This window comes from Chaetodon auriga, chromosome 18 (assembly GCF_051107435.1).
Source record: "Chaetodon auriga isolate fChaAug3 chromosome 18, fChaAug3.hap1, whole genome shotgun sequence".
NCBI classification, from domain to species: domain Eukaryota; kingdom Metazoa; phylum Chordata; class Actinopteri; order Chaetodontiformes; family Chaetodontidae; genus Chaetodon; species Chaetodon auriga.
The window spans coordinates 576,893-583,617 of record NC_135091.1 but is presented as its reverse complement, the minus strand read 5'-3'; positions in this window follow the sequence as shown (position 1 = coordinate 583,617).

Sequence of the window (6,725 nt, the reverse complement as noted above, 5' to 3'; positions counted from 1 at the left end):
GGTCAGACTGATGGTTTCTGCTCTCCAGAGGACGAACCCTGCAGGTCTGAACGAGTCCACCGTCAGGACGAGCTCTTTGTGTCTGTGGTGAAGTCTGCGGCCTGCGGGGCGCTAACGGGACTCCTTTAGGACCGTCTTTTAGTATTTGATGTTTCTTTTGAATAAAGATGTAGAAAACATGGATTTACAGATGTGTGATTTATCAAATTGAATCAGTTCACTGACAATAAATGACAGTTTCAGACTTTCCAAACATGTTCTGAGATCTTGAGGTATAGAGACTTAAATGCTGTTGTGTTTTCTTCCTGCGCTGTGTGACATCATCAGTGAGTCACAGGTGACATCACTGCTCTGAGGTCACCTGATGAACCTGCTGTTAGTCACGCTGCCGTGAGAGGACGAGTTTAAAGACACAAGCCGAAGGCGCAGCAGCTTTCTGCCTTCGGGCTGGTGAGTCACTCGTCCATCATCAGGGTTCGACCGACGTGACAACAGGATGACTCATCACACACCTGTCACACCTGAGCCGCAGGCCTCGGCGAGCACAGACGTGTTCACAGTGTCTGTGTGCAGGAAGTCCACTGTGTGTGAGCGCCGCAGACTGCACGTGTGATGACATGGTTTCAGAAGCTAAACGACCAATAACATGGAACATTCTGATGTAAACATCTGGTAATGAAGTAATTAAGTACATTTACTCAAGTACTGCAGTGTCACTATTTCCATTCCTCAATACTTTATACTTCTACTCCACTGCGGTTCAGAGGGAAATACTGTCCTTTTCACTGCACTGCATCGAGTAGTTAGTTACTTTAGTTACTCTGCAGATTCAGATTGTCAGTAGAAAATATCAACCAACAACTCGTCATTTGATGTATTCTTCTAAAGTCCTCAGCAGTGAAGAAGTCACTCAAAGCAGCTCCACATTTACCAGCTGCAACATTAACTGAATGAACACATGAATGCATCAGTGACTGTAGTTCAGTTGGACCATAACAGACACTCCAGTTAGACCATAACAGACACTCCAGTTGGACCATAACAGACAGTCCAGTTAGACCATAACAGACAGTCCAGTTGGACCATAACAGACACTCCAGTTAGACCATAACAGACAGTCCAGTTAGACCATAACAGACACTCCAGTTGGACCATAACAGACAGTCCAGTTAGACCATAACAGACAGTCCAGTTAGACCATAACAGACAGTCCAGTTGGACCATAACAGACAGTCCAGTTGGACCATAACAGACAGTCCAGTTGGACCATAACAGACAGTCCAGTTAGACCATAACAGACACTCCAGTTGGACCATAACAGACACTCCAGTTAGACCATAACAGACAGTCCAGTTAGACCATAACAGACACTCCAGTTGGACCATAACAGACACTCCAGTTAGACCATAACAGACACTCCAGTTGGACCATAACAGACACTCCAGTTAGACCATAACAGACAGTCCAGTTGGACCATAACAGACAGTCCAGTTAGACCATAACAGACAGTCCAGTTGGACCATAACAGACACTCCAGTTAGACCATAACAGACAGTCCAGTTAGACCATAACAGACAGTCCAGTTGGACCATAACAGACAGTCCAGTTAGACCATAACAGACACTCCAGTTAGACCATAACAGACAGTCCAGTTAGACCATAACAGACAGTCCAGTTGGACCATAACAGACAGTCCAGTTAGACCAAACAGACACTCCAGTTAGACCATAACAGACACTCCAGTTAGACCATAACAGACACTCCAGTTAGACCATAACAGACACTCCAGTTGGACCATAACAGACACTCCAGTTGGACCATAACAGACACTCCAGTTAGACCATAACAGACAGTCCAGTTAGACCATAACAGACACTCCAGTTAGACCATAACAGACACTCCAGCCTCACACAAAGTGTGTGAGGACTGGCTGGAGGATCCAGGATCCAGGACAGTGTGTCCGTTTCACACGTTGCTTCGTCTCGGCGTGGAAAGTACACCTGTGTGCGGAGGTGTAGCAGGGAGGGTGGAGGTGTGGGTGGATGAATGGATCAGACAACCTAAACAAACTGTGATGTCACCTGAAACTTTGTTTTGAATGCTGCATGTTTGTTATCGCTGACTTGGCTGCACACCTTACATCTGCTGACACATTTCTTTCAAAATAAAAGTCCCTGAAGTTCCCAAGAACTGAAGTGTGACCACACTGACAGGAAGTGTAAATCCATCCACATTCAGCAGAAGGTCGTCAGCAGCTGTAGTCGTCAGAGTTTGTGTCTGATCCAGGATCTGTTTCTGGACTCCACAGAGCTTTTCCTGTTTCTTCAGCTCTGACGATTCGATTCCCATATTCAGATTTCCTTCCGGCTGATCCCAGACCTGTTTGAACAGCCTGTCCATGATGTAACATCAAGTGTTTGCAAAGACATAAATCATGTTACTCAACTCAAGCTGCAGATGGTCATGTGACTTAAGTGTTGGATTTAGAAGAGATGACATCAAAATTCTCAACGTTACTTCACGTTAATGACAAAAAATGATCCAAACGAAGTGAAAATACACAACGACGAAGGAAACATCCTGTTCAAACTCTCACAGCTTTATTTTAATTCTGAAATCTGTCACACTGAATTTGCTCTCATCAGCTCGGTGTATTTCTCAGCTCCTGTTTAATGACGCAGGTTTCCCAGAAGCCTCGGCGGCTCTCTCACTCCTCTGAAGAGGTAATGCATCAAAGCAACAGGCCAATCAGCAGCCGCTCCGCTCTTCATCCAGCATGATTAACTGTAATTAATCTGGTTAGTGTGTGAAGTGTGAAGTGTGCCGAGACGCCTCGTTTATCTTCGTTATGTAACTGCAGGAGGAAGAGGAGGAAGAGGAGTCATTGTCCTGCAGCTCAGTCAGCCTGAAACTGTGATAAGAGCTGATTTAGTCTTTTATTTTCAGGAGAATTGAAAGTCGACCTCCTTTGTTCTTCTTCCTTATGAAGACGAGCAGAGAAACAAAACTCAACCTGAACCCAGAACAGCAGTTTCGATTCATCCGACCTCTTTCAAAATGAACGGCAGAGGAAGAAGTCCTCAGAGCCATGACTTAAAGGTGGAAAAGAGGTCGGAGTACGGCTGGTGTCCCTGCTGCTGATTGGCTGGAATCCTTCGAGTGTTTCCTGTTTACAGAAGCGGGGCTGCGTTCGAGGACGGACAGCCGGCGGACCGTGACGAGACATTCACCCTCTCAAACACATCGACAGCAGACGTCTGTGGATCCCCTGTCGCACTCTGAATCAAACGTGGTCACATGCAGCCGAGGAAAGGTCGCTGTTGGCGTCCCCCCGTAGAGACGAACACGAGTTCATGAACGGTTCGTGTCTTCGGCACCTCTGGACAAATCTATCCATGTTTGACAAGCTCATGGGCTCGTTAACAGCTGTTGATCTGTAGATCCGACGGGCCCGGCGGTCCTGTCTGCGGATAGAGGTTTGTGATTAGGCTGCGTCGGGCTTTGAACACCAGCAGAGGAATCTTAGAAGAATCGATGGCAACAGGAAAGACGCTCGTACAGCCTGTGAGAGTGAAACAGGCCTGAGTCACTAAAGCACAGGGAGACGCAGCCATCACATCTGGAGGATGTGAGAGCGTGGAAGACCTTCACAGGATAAAAGAAGTCCTGATCATGTTCTGACTGCTGTGTTACCCTCAATCAAATTTCAGAGTATTGTTGAATATTATTCCAACATTTTCTGCATCGAGCCTGATGTGATTGGACTGAGGGTTGAGAAATGAACAGCCTGATCTCTGAGGAAGTTCTCCAGCATCCATCCTGTAACCTCACCCACACACTTAGTGAGGGCAGAGGGTCCCGTCTGGTCGTTGGATCGGGCGAGGAGGTACAGCAGAGTGTCGTCTGCGTAACGCCGAAAAGAGATCCTGTGACATCAGAGTGAAACCTGCCGAGAGGTGAGTCAGCGAGCGATGTGAGCTCAAACGGATCGCTGATCCCTCCAAGGCTCAGAAATGGGTCTTCAGAGGTCTTTCTGTCAGTTTGGTGGCTGGGGTGAAACACTATAATACCCATAATCCTCAGCTGCTGTTGCTCCAGAATCCAGTTGAAAGCACAGATATTGTTAGTTTCCTCTGCACTTTAATCTTCAGCGATTGGCTGCTGGTGAAATGCACCATGGGAGTTGTAGTCTGTCCTTCCGTTCTCGTGTCCACAGTTTTTTCATGGTGGAAATCTCAAAACCTCCTCAGACTCAGATGATCCTGATGATGAAGACGAGCAGGTGAAATATATAAAAACCACAGAAGAAGTTTTTTATTGACAGCTTTTAATTATCCAGGTCACAGAGGCCTGATGGGAAATCTCCCATATGTCTGAACATCGCTGTCGTTAAGCTTTACGACACCATGCAGATAAACTCACATTAACACAGTCATCTGTATCACACACACACACACACACACACACACACACACACACACTCCTGTTTAAAAGCTGATGTTCTTTAATATTCAGCCTATACGACACAAACAGCTGCAGTCGTGACAGATATATGATCGCTGTAATAAAAGTGGAAAAGGGTTATGATGCCGTTAATTTAAAAAAGGGATGAACGAGGAGACATTTACATTACAGACAGAGAGAGAGACAGACAGACAGAGAGAGACAGACAGAGACAGACAGACAGAGACAGACAGACAGAGACAGACAAACAGAGAGAGACAGACAGAGAGAGACAGACAGACAGAGAGAGACAAACAGACAGACAGAGAGAGACAGACAGAGACAGACAGACAGAGAGAGACAAACAGAGAGAGACAGACAGAGACAGACAGACAGAGAGAGACAGACAGACAGACAGACAGAGAGAGACAGACAGAGAGAGACAGACAGACAGACAGACAGACAGAGACAGCAGGTAGTTTCCAGTAGTACTATTAATATTTTCAGAAACGTCTGTTTTAAACATACGTGTGATTGACAGTAAAGAGGCTAAAGCATCAAACAGCAACAGTTTGCCAGAGCGATGCCACCTCGTCATCAGCCTGCAAGCTGCTCTGTGAGACACCACAGACAGGAAGTGACACGCCAGGGCTCAATCAATACCTGTCCGTCTGTCCGTCCCGCCTCAGGCCAACGTGGCCTCACCTACAAACTTCAGGTGTGCAGCTCGTCGGCTGAAATGACGAACGCGTCATCGCTGCGCACAGAGCTCCGCGTGGCCGACGACGTTAAGGAAATGATTGTCAGATCATTTCAAAGACGAGCTGAAACTCTGCGTTTGGGGTCGTGCAGTGTGTGTGATGTGGGCGCTGAATGAGTCGATATGAATCAATAGTTCCAGTCCTGCAGGCAGCAGGGATGAATTAACAGGAACACAACTTCAGCTTGTTAATGAAGGACACAGCAGCAGCTCCTCCAGATCGATGGACAGTTTACAGCTTCAGAAAACACAAAAACCTGCTTTTGACTCAGACGTCTGGGGAAGCGTGAGAAAGCACACCTGGTCACGGGTTCGATTCCCTTGCGATGTTGTTTATTAGGCTGGAAAAAGCTGAGTGAGCTTGTGAAACGCAGCAAACGCATCAACCAACTACAACTACAGGTGGTTAGACCATCAGACTGTCACCTGTTCAGGTACAAAGTGGTTTGAAGAGACAGGATGGGCTGCAGCTAGCTGGTTAGCATGCTAACGTCAGTCGATATCTTTGCAGTACGACACACACGCCTGACATCAGAAGTGTTGCTTCTTCACGTTTGAGTTTATTTCTAAATGTTTTAAACTAAAATTCTGGCGTCTGAAACTTTGAAGGAAGCTGTGACCGCATGTTTGTTTGCATCAATGACTACAATCCAATAATAAATATTAAAATTCTCTATAATCAGTCTTTCACTTTGGTACTTTACAGTAAGTATATTCTTAGTACTTTGTACTTTAACTTGAGAGCATGTCATCTCTTTCATTTTTGACTCTTAAATGAAGTTAAAAATGTCAGAAATCTGATGTGCAACAGGAACGAAGCCATCAGATGTGATCGTGTCCCGTTTCCCCTCAGAGCTCGACGGCGTCATTCAGCCGACGGCGCTTTGATGACGGAGCAGATGGAGCAGATTGTAAGAACCTGCAGGTCGTGCTCCACGTGGTTAAAATCCCCCTGGTGGCTGTGAGGACAGATGTTGGTGGTGCTTCTGTCCATTCAGTTCGTCCATTATCACAAACTGCCTGTTTCAGCCTGCTGTTTGGAAGACGTCCAAGTCCCCGCAGCTCTTTCATCGCCGTTATCGGCCGAGGACGAATCTCCGCAGCGCGTTGGACGAGTCATTGTCCCGTCTCGTCTCTTAACGCAGACATCGACTCCATCAGTCGGCATTTAGTTTGTGGTGTGATGCCGTGAGAAAGATCAGATCCTTTAAAACCACCGTCTGCTCACTGCGACCGTCCGACACGCCTGAACACCTGTTCTGGGACAATAAAGTCAACTCAGAGTCCTCCAACAGGCTTTCAACCACGTCGACCACAAGGATGGAAAAATCAAACTAAACGAGAATAAAACCACTGAAACCAGAAACAAACAGGATTTTATTGTTGTTTTTGTTTGTGGGACTGGTGTGAATTACAAATCCTTAAGGATAACCAATCAACAATCAATATTCAATGATAACTCCAGTTAATCGACGTGTTTGTCTCACCGACTGACGAACACGTGACGACCGACTGTCTCGTC